Here is a 14,382-nt window from a genome sequence, read left to right as displayed (position 1 = left end):
TCAGAAGTGGCTATCAAAAGGGTCTCAGGTGTCCCTTTTTATCCCAAAATAACCCCTCCTCTCCTTTGTTCCTTTGGCAAAACAACACTAACACATTCTTTCATGTAGCTCCCAATGCCCAGTGGCATTGGCGGGATGCGATCTTCTGGCTAAGCTACAAACTTCCATAAACCTCCCATTCTTAGATCCCGTATCAATTCTTTGCCTCCAAATGGCACCCGAACCCGTGGCCAGCCCTCACTCCCAAAACTTGCCCCCTGATCTTCCCCCGATAGAGCCTCGGGTTTGGGACACCGAAGCCCCATCAGTAGCCTGACATCATTCCCCAGACAGGTTTTTCTTAAAAATCCCTCTCAGGTCATAACCCAAACTCAGTATACCCTGACCACAGAATCCCGACAAGGACTTAAACCAATAATCTCTCCCGACTGCTCAAAGCCGGCCTTTTGCAGCCTATCTGTTCTCCCCATAATAATAATAATACTCCTATACTGGCAGTCGAAAAGGGACCCCACTCCTGGCATCTAGTCCAGGATCTTCACAAGATCAATGAGGCCATAATACCTGCACACCCCGTGGTCACTAATCCCTACCCCCTTCTCTCACGTAGTCCCCTGACACACTCTACTTCAAGGTATTGGACCTCAAAATGCCTTCTTTACTATTCCTCTACACCACTCTTCACAGCCCCTATTTGCCTTCACCGGGACGGACCCAGATACATAGCAATCTCAACAATTAACTCGGACCGTTTTACCACAAGGGTTTAAAGATAGCCCTCATTTTTTTGGGCAAGCCCTCCAAAGAGAGCTACAAACTTCAGACCTAGGCTGTACTACCTCACTCCAATACATAGACGATTTACTGTTAGGTAGTTTCTCTCACCTAGTCCTAGTCCACACCGCAACAGATTAAATCCCCTAGGCAACGGGGGCTGCAGCGTCTCGCTCTCCAAAGCGCCGATTGCTTCCATCAGTGTCAGTGACATGGGATTGCTTCTCACTCCCACATCCAAAATAATTCCAGCTCAGAGACTTCAAGCCTTGACACAGACCCCCAGGCCCCAAACAAGGAGGGGACTTCTTTCTCTATTAGGTCTATTAAACTTCTTCCGAATGTGGGTCCCAAATTTTCCCCTCCACGCAAAACCTCTCTACCAAGCTACTCGAGGAAATTTAGATGAACCCTTATAGGCCCCCACCTCTCTCCACACCCCAATACAGACTCTTATCACACATTTCCCACAGGCCCCTTCTCTTTACTTGCCTGATTACACCAGGCCTTTTTTCCTTTTTGTACATTCTCAACAAGGACATGCCTTAGGGATTCTGTGCCAGAAATTGGGGGACATATGGGGCCCTCTAGCTTACTTATCCAAACAACTCGATCTCATCACGTCGGATGGCCACCTTGTCTCCAGGCCTTAGCTGAAACTACCCTCTTAATACCTGAAGCCCAAAAACTAACCCGAAAGACTCCTCTAAATGTATGCTCACCTCCTTCCTTCAAAGATTTACTCTCTCATCAGGCTTTCCTTTCTCTGCCCACTGCTCGACTACAGATCCTCCACACACACCTCCTCGACCCATCCCTTTCTTTTATGCCTTGTAAACCTCTTAATCCTGCTAGCTTACTCCCTACACCAGATCCAGAAGCAGAACGCCTATCTCATGACTGTGTTCAGACCTCAGATATGACACTTAATCCCTTTGAATATATAACTGGTCATCCCCTTACTGGCCCCAAAGTCCCAGAATACTGGTTCATAGATGGCAGTGCCCAGACATAAGCCCCATTTGGGGCTGGATACACTATAGTGCAGGGACAGCCTGACAAAGTTATCCCCCTCGCCTCATCAAATCAGCCACACTCCCAACTCACACATCCTCACAGCAGGCTGAACTGATAGCTCCTACACAAGCTTTGACCCCAGCCAACGACCAGAAGGTAAACATTTACACTGACTCCAAGTATGTCTATAACATATTACATTCTAACATTATAATCTGGAGGGAGAAGGGATTCCTGACTCAGAAGGGTACGCCTATTCTCAATGCTTCTTTGATTTCTGAACTCCTCCACATGGCTCAGCTCCCAAAACAAGCTGCGGCAATACGTTTCCGGGGACATCAGTGACATGGTCCTATCTCCTTTTATAACAACATAGCAGATCACGAAGCAAAACGGCAGGCTGCCCTCTGTTAGTCCAGTCTTTACTATAGTCCAGATTGACAAGCCTAACATCCGCACATTGCTTTCATATTTACACTCCCTTTTCCACCCTCTGCAAGAGTACTTAAGACTTTCCTTCAGAACTTTACTGGGCTGACTAAGGATGATGTGACTTATTTAAATAATCTGACCCAAACTTGTACCACCTGTCAGCAGACAAACCATAATTCTAACATTCACCCCCCTCCTTTCCCCACCCACCAAATTCGCGGACATCTTCCCACACAAGTAGATTTCACCCACAAGCCACCCGTAAAAAGGGGTAAATTTCTCCTAGTCTTCGTAGATACATTTTCTGGGTGGATTGAAGCTTTCCCGACTACTAACAAATGAGTCCCTCCTGTGGCTCGCCTTATTCTTACTGAAATCCTCCCCAGGTTTGGAACGCTTTCCTCCCTCCAGTCTGACATCAGGCCGAGTTCACATCCCAGATCACCCAAAATACTGCACGAACCCTTCAAATTCCTCGGAGGTTTCATATTCCTTATCGCCCCTGGTCCTCCGGTAAGGTTAAGAGAGCCCACCGAGTCCTAAAAGAAACTCTGACCAAATCAACAATCGAACTTCATCAAGATTGAACTAAACTCCTCCCTTTAGCCCTCTTAAAGGTCTGGGCCTTACCAAAAAAGCCTCTAAACGTCAGTCCGTTCGAGGCCACGTATGGGAGGCCCATAATAGCTTTAGGACTCCCCCACTCCCATGACGGTCCCAAACTGCCATCCCACCTTCCTTTTCCCTTACTTGCCCAGATGCGAGATGCCCTTTGAAGACATATGGATAACCTACTCCCTCGACCACATCGCTATCTCCCGTACCCATCCCTCCAAATAGGAGACAAAGTCTATATGACAGTTCAGTCCCACTCAGATCTAACTCCCAAATGGCAAGGACCCTACACAGTAATACTGCTGACCCCTACTGCTGCAAAATTAAAAGAAATCACCCCTTGGGTGCACGTTACTCAGCTGAGAAAGGTTATGCAGCCCAATGATGAGAATGCTTACCAGACTAATACTTATCAAGTTTCTCACCCAGGCCCTACAACTCTAGAGTTCTCATGGCTTAAACAGGCCCCAACTGATGATGAATGAGCCTATCGGTTTCATGGCTACAATTATTTCCGGAACAACTCCTAGCAGATATCTGGGTCTCGAGTCCTCAAGGATCCACGTTCGAACACGTTGAAGATTACATCTCCACCCTGTGGCTGCAGGGAACCTTTTATAACTTTTACCCTTTTGAAATCCAATTCTTCTCCATAGTAGTTTATCTTATATTCACTTCCCCAAATGTTGGTTAACATCTTCTTATCTTCTTTCTTTCCTCTGACCCAAGAACTCTTTCAAAACCCTAAACTCAACTATCTACTCCGGACCCTTAATTTAACCCATACTCTCCCCAATGCTTCTAACCCACAGTTGGCTAAAGACTGCTGGATATGTCTATCCAGTCCTCCGGGAGATTCAGCCCTCCCCACATCCATCCTAGACTGGACCACTGGTAACATATCCCTACACCACGCATACCATGGAGAGCCTTTATTCGTCTCATATCTTAAATCTTCACACTAGTGATCAAATCTGGAATTCGGACAAACTCTTAGAATCTTTACTCACTGACCTTCCCTCCCACAATGGAAAACCTCCAATAGGAGGCCCTGTCGCCCAGAGAGTAACACTATTACAGAACGAAGTGAAGTGAAGTGAAATCGCTCAGTCATGTCCCACTCCTTTTGACCCCGTGGACTGTAGCCCACCAGGCTCCTCCGTCCATGGGATTCTCCAGGCAAGAGCACTGGAGTGGGTTGCCATTTCCTTCTCCAGGGGATCTTCCCAATCCAGGGATCGAACCCAGGTCTCCTGCATTGCAGGCAGAAGTTTTCCTTCTTCTGAGCCACCAGGGAAGCCCCATTATTACACTGTTACAACCAGCTCCTTTTTGCATATCTAAAAACAGTTCATATGACCAAGCCATGGGCATAATCCCTAAACCCACGTGTAGTCATCCCTCCACTTTGCTCTTTGCCACTGGAGAGGCTATATATAATGTTCCTGGTCCTGCAGGACACTTTGCCTTCACAGCACGGCTTCCCTCAGCACACTCACCCGCTTCTCCCCTCACTGGGGCCACCTTAGTGGAGTCCCTGACCGTTCTTGAATGAGCGATCAACCCTGCCCCCCTCCCAAGACTCCTCTTCGCCATCAACTTTAGCTGTTGTATGGTGACACCTGGCCTGTTTTTCTTGTGTGGGACGTCTACATACCTCTGTTTACCTACTAATTGGACCAGAACCTGCACCCTGGTATACTCCAGTCCAAACATTTTTAGAGCCCCCAGTGATCAACCCCTACCTATTCCTCTCATTCACAAACAAATGAAACGAGCCATTCATCTCATCCCCCTCCTAGTGGGACTAGGAATAGCGGCTGGAATTGGAACAGGAACCGCAGGCCTAACCACCTCCATCCAAAACTACCCATCAGACAGCCTCCAGGAAATAGCCCAAGGTCTAGTAACTATCCCAAATTGACTCGATTCCTTGGCGGCAGAGGTGTTACAAAATGGAAGAGGATTAGATCTACTAACTGCAGAAAAGGCAGGTTTGTGTCTTTTTCTGGACGAATCCTGCTGCTTCTATGCCAACTAGTCGGGTATTGTTCAGGAAGCTGAAAAATACCTTCCAGATCGAGCCTCTCAAATCCGCCAGAGATTAAGCAACTCCTGGCAGTCACGGTTGATGGACTGGAACTGGATGCCTTGGGTTTTGCCCCCAAATCCTTCATATTCATTATCACCCTATTCACATTTGGACATTGTTGGTTTAATCTTTTCCAGGGATTCCTCCAGGACCGAATCCAAGCCATTTCTCAACATCAAGTCAAAACTGTTCTTCTGCTCGAGACCCTGGCAGCTAGAATAGAAAATCAACACTATGGGCCTTAGACTTCCTTCCTCCCAGACCACAAACCCCCGACCCTCATTTACCAGCACGAAGAAGCCCTGAACATTGGCAACGCCCACCTCTCTTTCTCTTTGTATGTATTCCTTAGGGTCTGGAATGAAGGAAAGCTGCACAGCGCAAAGTAACCTAGAGTTAAAACTCCCCCCAGGTTCTTCCCACCATACCTTACAGAATAAAGAACCTTCTCCCCCGAAGAAAGGAACGGACGCTAAGATTACATTCAGCTCCCAGTCGATCCCAGTCTCCGGCGGGTCTCAGGAATTCCTTGCCCCAGTTGTTGAAAGCTAACTAATCAAAAGTAATCTTGAGGGATTACTCAAGAAACAATGTATCTTCGCATATATATGTTTTCTATATATATCTACTCTCTTCTTGATTTAGCGCTGCTGCTGCTGCTGCTGCTAAGTCACTTCAGTCGTGTCCAACTCTGTGCGACCCCATAGATGGCAGCCCACCAGGCTCCTCCATCCCTGGGATTCTCCAGGCAAGAACACTGGAGCGGGTTGCCATTTCCTTCTCCGGTGCCTGAAAGTGAAAAGTGAGAGTGAAGTCACTCAGTCATGTCCAACTCTTGGAGACCCCATGGACTGTAGCCCACCAGGCTCCTCCATCCATGGGTGCAGCAGCCCACTAATCTGACTGCTGCGCCTTCTCGCCTAATTAAAGATGATCTGTTCCTGTACAGTGCCAGTCTCGTTCTTTTTTCGAACCTCACCTTCTCTAGTTCCTTTACCTTACAGGGCCTATTCATTCATCCATGCACTTAAAAGAAAGGTTAATACGTTTATGTTCTCTGACATGTTCGAAGTTAGGTGTTGGGGGGAAAAATGAAAATGAATAAAATAAAGATCTGTTTTCTAGGGTACTGTTTCTCAAGGCTGCCAGATAGATGAGAAGACAGAAATATGGGTAGAGAAATAGAGGGAGGCATGCGTGTATGGATGTGTGCATGAATGTGTGAATCTGAGGAGCTTTCTTTTTTAATATGTATTTATTCATCTGGCTGCATCAGGTCTTAGCTGTAGCACAAAGGATCTTCACTGAGTCATGCGAGATCTTTCACTACAGCCCATGGACTTTCTAGTTACGGCTTTCCAGATGGCCATGATCTCCCTCCCTCCTAGGCTCTGACACTGATGCCACTTTTCTTTATGCATGGAGTGCTTTTCTTATAATAAAGAAGCATTTCACTGTACCCTGAACCTTCCAGAAGTGAGAAAGTGACAGAAAGAACAAGAAGAATATATAAGAAAATGCTGTTTAATTCTATAATACCTGCCTTACTGCAAAGGTATAGTATTCAAGATAGTATGGACTGGCATAAGCACAGACAAATTGATCAATGGAAAAGAATGGAGCATCCATAAAGAACTCACGTGTTTGCGTTTTGACAAATCATCTAAAGAAATTCAATGGGAAAAAAAAAAAAGAAATTCAATGGGAAGAAATGGGATCTGGGTAATAAGCATTCCAGAACATGGGGAGACTGATTGGCATCACTGCTTTGGTCAATTTCAAAGGTTCTTCTACCAGGCTGGTTTACTGTAGATCCAGTAGAAACAGAATCGTGAGGAACAGTTTCTCCAGAGCTGGGTGATGGGGTGGTTTCCCCTGGGCCTTCTGAGGTCGTCAGTACAAAGTCATCTTCTGTGCAAATAGGTCCTCTGCTCATTCCTCCCCATCAGACCAGTATAACACAGTCAGTTCAGTCGCTCAGTCATGTCCGACTCTTTGCAACCCCATGAATCGCAGCACGCCAGGCCTCCCTGTCCATCACCAACTCCCAGAGTTCACTCAAACTCACGTCCATTGAGTTGGTGATGCCATCCAGCCATCTCATCCTCTGTCGTCCCCTTCTCCTCCTGCCCCCAATCCCTCCCAGCATCAGAGTCTTTTCCAATGAGTCAACTCTTCACATGAGGTGACCAAAGTATTGGAGTTTCAGCTTCAGCATCATTCCTTCCAAAGAACACCCAGGACTGATCTCCTTTAGAATGGACTGGTTGGATCTCCTTGCAGTACAAGGGACTCTCAAGACTCTTCTCCAACACCACAGCTCAAAAGCATCCATTCTGCTCTCAGCTTTCTTCACAGTCCAACTCTCACATCCAACATTCCATGACTACTGGAAAAACCATAGCCTTGACTAGGCGAACCTTTGTTGGCAAAGTAATGTCTCTGCTTTTCAATATGCTATCTCGGTTGGTCATAACTTTCCTTCCAAGGAGTAAGCGTCTTTTAATTTCATGGCTGCAATCACCATCTGCAGTGATTTTGGAGCCCACAAAAATAAAGTCTGACACTGTTTCCACTGTTTCCCCATCTATTTCCCATGAAGTGATGGGACCAGATGCCATGATCTTCATTTTCTGAAGGTTGAGCTTTAAGCCAACTTTTTCACTCTCCTCTTTCACTTTCATCAAGAGGCTCTTTAGTTCTTTTTTGCTTTCTGGCAAAAGGGTGGTGTCATCTGCATATCTGAGGTTATTGATATTGATATTTCTCCTGGAAATCTGGATTCCAGCTTGTGTTTCTTCCAGCCCAGCATTTCTCATGATGTACTCTGCATATAAGTTAAATAAGCAGGGTGACAATATACAGCCTTGACGTACTCCTTTTCCTATTTGGAACCAGTCTGTTGTTCCATGTCCAGGTCTGTGGCTTCCTGACCTGCATACAGGTTTCTCAAGAGGCAGGTCAGGTGGTCTGGTATTCCCATCTCTTTCAGAATTTTCCGCAGTTTATTGTGATCCACACAGTCAAAAGCTTTGGCATAGTCAATAAAGCAGAAATAGGTGTTTTTCTGGAACTCTCTTGCTTTTTAGATAATCCAGTGGATGTTGGCAATTTGATCTCTGGTTCTTCTGCCTTTTCTAAAACCAGCTTGAACATCTGGAAGGTCACGGTTCACGTATTGCCTGGCTTGGAGATGACTGCAAATAGACATGACTGGAAATGGAAAGACTTACTGGCTACAGACAGGGGAAGATGGGGTGAACGACAGGAAGCTACTATTGCTCTGGGTCAATGTTTTTACTTCTTTGATCTGTAGTTGTGCTTTTATGGAATTTTCCTTTTCTATTGGCTTTGACCCAGTAGAATTTTGAAGGACAAAAGGTCTGTCTTATGGAAGGTGTATTCCTTCGTTGACTGTTATTCAAGGAAGCCCTTGGGTCTGGTTGAACTCTTCACAGTGCAGGAGGCTGTGGCCCTGCCCTCAGGGCGGGAGGTGATAGGTACACGGATTTGGGTTTTCCAGGCTCATCTGCCATCTCCAGGCCCAAAGAAATGAGCAGCCTGGAGCAGGGCTCACCGACTGTGCGGTGTCGATACAGCCCTGGGTGGGAGACCTACGTGAAGTGGTGGTCCCAAGGGGCTGACTGGGACAGCTGCCAGTTCGTTGTTAAAACCCTGATCAGAGAAGGAAGTACAAAAGGACCGCGTGTCCATCAAGGACAACTGGGAAGACCACTCAATCACCACGACCATGAAGAAAAGTGAAATAAAGGTGAAAATTGCTCATTTGTGTCTGACTCTTTGCAACCCCATGTACTATATAATCCATGGAATTCTCCAGGCTACAATACTGGAGTGGGTAGTCTTCCCCTTCTCCAGGGGATCTTCCCAACCCAGGGTTCAAACCCAGGTCTCCTGCATTGCAGGTGGATTATTTACCAGCTGAGCCACAAGGGAAGCCCAAGAATACTGGGGAGGGTAGCCTTACCATTCTCCAGGGGATCCTCCCAACCTAGGAATCGAACAGGGGTCTCCTGCATTGAAGGCAAATTCTTTACCAACTGAGCTATCAGGGAAGACCCACCCATGGAGAAGCCCAGGCTGGACGATTCAGACACTTACTGGTGTGGGATTGAGAGACCCGGACCTGACCTGGGGGACCACGTTGACGTGACCATTGACCCAGGTAAGAGTATGTGTGTGTGTGGACGTGTCTCTTCAGGGCCTCCTCTGTCCAGGGACCCAACTGTCCCTCAGAGGGAATGTCCCAGGGCTGGGGGAGTCCTGAGGGCTCACGGAGCCTCTGCTGACCACCTGGGCTGGGAGGGGCTGGACTTCCCTCGATGCTCTCCTGGCTCCAGGGCCACCTCCGGCTGGGATCATGCTTTCCCAGCACCCTGTTTCCCTGCGCACAGTCAGTGCCCGAGTCTGCTCCCAAGGAGATGAAGGTGGTGGTCCCCGTATCAGCCCGCGGGCCAAGGGACCCTCCTCTGTGGGACCTGGAGACCCTGATTCCTGCCAGTGCTTTCCTGGGACCCCTCCTGCCCTGGAGGTGTTCCTGCTCTTTCTAGAGTTTAAGTCAGACTTCAGAGCTGCCATGCCCAACCCCTGTTCCATATCCCATCTCGGGGGAAAGACCCAGCATAGTAAGAGTGCTGTTTTTATTATTTGGTCTGAAAAGGCCTCCACACTCAAAGGGCATTGAAATCCACCAAATTCATTTATCTGACAATCATATGATATTCTCTTTACTTCACGAATACGGTATATCACACTTACTGACTTTCTAATGTTCAAACAGTTTTGCTTGCTTGGCATAAACCCAAATTGGTCATGAGGCATGTTTTTTCTATTTCTGGATTCAGTTTGCCAATGTTTTGTTTCAGACTCTTGCATTTACACTCATGAGTGATAACCGCCTATCATATTTCTTCCTTTCGCTGCCTTGTCAGGTTGGCATCAAACCTATGCCAGTCTTATGGAATGGATTAGGAATTACATCTTTCCTCTGTTCCAAAATTTTTTTCAATATATAAGATAGGCATTATTTCTTCCTTAAATGCTTAGTAAATATTGACATTGAACTTCAATAAATAATCTAGCATTTTCCTTGGGGGATATTTTTAATAATGGAGTTGATTCATTTAAATAGTTGTAAGATTATTTCAACTTTTGTAATTCTTTTTGTGCTAACTTTTGTATATTATTTTTCAAAGAATTTGTTATTTCATCAAAAGTTTCCAATTTACTGGCATAACTTTGTTTAGTGTCATTTTATTATTGTAGCCGCATATCATCTTATCCTTGTATTCAGTCCAGTCGCTCAGTCGTGTCCGACTCTTTGCAGCCACGTGGGCTGCTGCACTCCAGGCCTCCCTGTCCATCACCAACTCCAGGAGTTTACTCAAACTTGTGTCCATCGAGTTGGTGATGCCATCCAACCATCTCATCCTCTGTCGTCCCCTTCTCCTCCTGCCTTCAATCTTTCCCAGCATCAGGGTCTTTTCCAGTGAGTCAGTTCTTCACATCAGGTGACCAGAGTACTGGGGCTTCGGCTTCAGCATCAGTCCTTCCAGTAAACATTTAGGACTGGTTTCCTTTAGGGTGGACTGGTTGGAGCACGACCACTTATGCCAGTTCAAAAACATCAATTCTTTGGCTTCAGCGCTCAGCTTTCTTTATGGTCCAACTCTCGCATCCATACATGACTACTGGGAGAACCATTGCTTTGACTAGACAGACTTTTGTTGGCAAAGTAATGTCTCTGCTTTTAATATGCTGTCTAGGTTAACTTTTTAATATGTGCAGGATATATAGTGATGTCTCCCATCTCACAATTGATTATTCAGACCCCCAATCTTTCTATTGTAAATATCTTTCACGAGCTTTTTAAAAAGCAATCATTGACTTTGAGGATCTTCTCTATTTTTATCTTATTTTCTACTTCATTAACTTTTGCTCTTTTTTTTTCCAGTATTTTCTTCCTCCTACTTTTTCCTGAGCAAGTGACCACTGACTGTCATTACAGCCCAGGGTGGGAAGAAACATGTGAAGAGGTGGTGTTGAGACGTTGATCAGCAGAACTGTATCATCCTGATTCAAACCATGTCATGCAAGCAGAAGGAGATGGCGAGCCATGTGTGCTGCAATCAGAACAAACGTGTGATCACCATGACCACGTCTTTTGAGAAAAACACTTGTTTTTCTGACTTGCTACCTAGGCATGTTATAGATTATCTTCCTATAACCTACAGAGCTTGGATATTCAGATAAAGATCTGAGTTTAAGATTCCCACCAGAAGTTCCTGCTTTACTGCTCCCAGGGCACCTTTAAAAATAACCACTTAGGGACTTCCCTGGTGGTCCAGGGAAGACTCTGCACTCCCAAGGCAGGGGGCCCAGGTTTGATCCCTGGTCAGGGAACTAGATCCCACATGGTGCAACTAAATATCCCGCATGCTGCAACTAAGACCCAGAGCACCAAACACATTTTGAAAAATAACCACTTTGAGTTAAGCCTGCTAAAAATTAGCGACCTCTGCTCTAACCACCTACTAAGTAACAGGTGCTTGCTACCGTGCTCTCTGTCTTCTCCTCTCTCATGACCTGGGAGTGAGAAGCACCCCTTCCTTGGCTCATTGCCACCCCACCTCACCTCCCCAACCCTTCTTCTGAGATCTGTCAGTAATAAATCTTTTGACTCTACTTCCCTCGTGCAGGTGCAGTGACACTTTGCCCTCAATCAAAGGCTTCCCTGGTGGCTCAGCGGTTAAGAATCCGCCTGCAATGCAGGAGATGCAGGTTCAATCCATGGATTGGGAACATCAGCTGGAGAAGGAAATGGCAACCTACTCCAGTGTTCTTGCCTGGGAAAGCCCAAGGACAGAGGAGCCTGGTGGGCCACAGTTCATGGTGTCGCAAAGAGTTGGACACTATTTAGGGACTAAACACTTCAACCAAAAGGACCTCCTGGGTTTCACTTCCAAAGTGGGATATTTGGGTGCTGACAGTCAGCTACCTGCCGACCCTGGGTGAGTTGCTTGTACCTCTGCATTCAATGGGTTATCATCTGCATATTCTTTTTTTTATTTTATTTTGGGGATTTCAAACTCTTTTTTAAATGAATTTTTTATTGAAGTGTAGTTGATTTACAATGACGTGTTAATTTCAGGTGTATGGCAAAGTGATTCAGTTGTACATAATACGTATCTTTTCTCAGAATCTTTTCCCTTATAGATTATTAGTAATACAAAGCATGAGTTGAGTTCCCTGTGTTATAAGTAGGTCCTTGCTGGTTATCTATTTTATATATAGTAGTGCGTATGTTCATCACAAACTCTTAATTTATCCCTCCCCTTTCTTTCCCCTCTAGTAGCTATAAGTTTGTTTTTTTAGTCTCTTCGTCAGTTTCTGTTTTTTATATGTTCATTTGTATCATCTTTAGATTCCACATATGAGTGATGTCATATGATATTTGTCTTTCTCTGACTTACTTCACTTAGTATCATCATCTCTAGAGGTCCAGCCACGTTGCTGCAAAGGGCACCATTTCCTTCTATGATCTGCATGGTTTTCTTTCGACACCCTAGCTCCAGCTTCTCAACACAGCTGCAGGAGCTCAGGGCAAACAATGCAGACACTTACTGATGTGGGGCTGAGAGAACCAAAGCGGACCCTGGGGTCTAAGCTAAAGTGACCACTGACCCAGATAAGGAGTCTTCCTCCCTGTATCATGTTGCTGGGATTGAGGTTTCAGGATCCCCTCCATTCTTATTCAGGCTATAAAAATGAATTCCCGAACGCTTCCCTGAGACCGCGTGTGCGAGTGTGAGTGAGGGAAGGAGTGAGTGTGTGACATCAGAAGATGACTGTCTTAGCCTCTCAGAGCAGGACATGCTCAGCTCAGGTAGGAGAATTTGAAAAAGAACTGTCCCCATTTTGATCACTGATGGCACCCACTCTGCCTTCCTTGGAGCTGGGCAAGCCTGACAGTCCTACTGCAATGGAACCTCCAATTTTTATTGTAAGGATTTTCCCAATATTTCATGGGATGTACTTATATTTTCAAAGTATTTGCTGTTTAGTCAAACTTCAATTATAATTGAGTGTCCTGTGGAGCTTTTTCCAAGACTTTTTTTTTAAATGTATACCACTTTAAAGTTTTATCAGTTTAAATTATTGCATCTGTTTTTTATATTTCTTGCTTTGTGGGCCACAAGGCATGTGTGATCTTAGCTCCCCAATCAGGGATCCAACCCACACCCCCTACACTGAAAAGTGCAGTCTTAACCACGAGGGAAGCCAGGGGAGCCCCACATATGCTACAGTTTTATTTGTTAAACCTGATAACTCTATCCTCTGGGGTACTCAGGCTGGGGCCCCCACACATGGTCCCTCTGATGTTTCCTTGTGTCAGCAGAGTCTTTGGGAAGTCTGAGGTGGGCCTCCCCAACCTCATTTTGCCTTTGAATACAGTCAATTTCCCACCTGAGCTTTAGGTACATGGAGGCAAAAATCATCAGCTGGATGGCAGGACAGGAGGCTGAAACATTGATCTCTCTCCTACATGCCCCTCACCTCTCAGAGGGTAAGAGAATGTCTCAAGGTTTGGCCTCTAGCTTTAGAAGAAAACAGTTGACCTTTTCTAAACTAGCTCCCTGAGGCCCTGCCCACTTCCTTCCCAATGAACCAACAGGAAGAGCTTAATTCATATCCCAGGACTCTTAGTCTAGGGAATCTTCCTGAGAATGAAGAGTCTTCTCCAAGCCCCACCCTCCACAGCCCACCCTAGCTCATAGCTGCAGATCTGTGCTAACTCCAGGGTCTGACTGATGGATTACTCCACAGTCCCCAAAATGCATGGAGGATCTCCTCGCAGACCCCAAGTGAGAGTCACAGCCAGACTGAATACATTCAAGACAGGGAAGAAAATGGAGATATTAACGGGGCGGGAACTTATGGTGACAAGGAGAGGCTGTGAGGTCGTTCTCATCTTCAGGTGTGCCTAGGAGGTGAGGGATGGTGCTGGTACTAGAATCTCATTTCAAACACACAAAATACATCAGGGCAGGGATGCCAGAGTCTTCTGACCTCTTTTTAAGAAAATATTTTCTTTATTTATTTGGCTGCATCACCTCCCCCCCCTCCCCCGACCCCGGGATCTTCATGAGTCATGCAGAATCTTTGGTTGCACTGCACAGTCGTGGTTCCCCAACCAGGGATTGAACCCACAGCCCCTGCATTGCAAGCCAGATTCTTACCCACTGGACCACCAGCAAAGTCCCTCTGTCCACTTATACTTTCATATCTTCACATGCAGTTGGCATATTATCATCGTTTTGCACATTTTTCTACTTTCATGGGGTCTAGAATTTCCCAGGTGGCTCAGTCGTCCAGCTGCAAATGCGGAAGATGCAGGAGACACGGGATCAACACCTGGGTCGGGAAGATTC

The 14,382-nt window shown here is 46.1% G+C and overlaps 1 pseudogene; it reads left to right on the top strand.

The window, feature by feature from the left end:
• Positions 1-2,988: 2,988 nt before the first annotated feature.
• LOC113878348 lies at positions 2,989-13,819 on the top strand (annotated as a pseudogene).
• Positions 13,820-14,382: the final 563 nt, after the last annotated feature.

This window comes from Bos indicus x Bos taurus, chromosome 19 (genome assembly GCF_003369695.1).
Source record: "Bos indicus x Bos taurus breed Angus x Brahman F1 hybrid chromosome 19, Bos_hybrid_MaternalHap_v2.0, whole genome shotgun sequence".
NCBI classification, from domain to species: domain Eukaryota; kingdom Metazoa; phylum Chordata; class Mammalia; order Artiodactyla; family Bovidae; genus Bos; species Bos indicus x Bos taurus.
The sequence above is the reverse complement of the archived record's forward strand: the minus strand, read 5'-3'. Positions and strand labels throughout refer to the sequence as shown.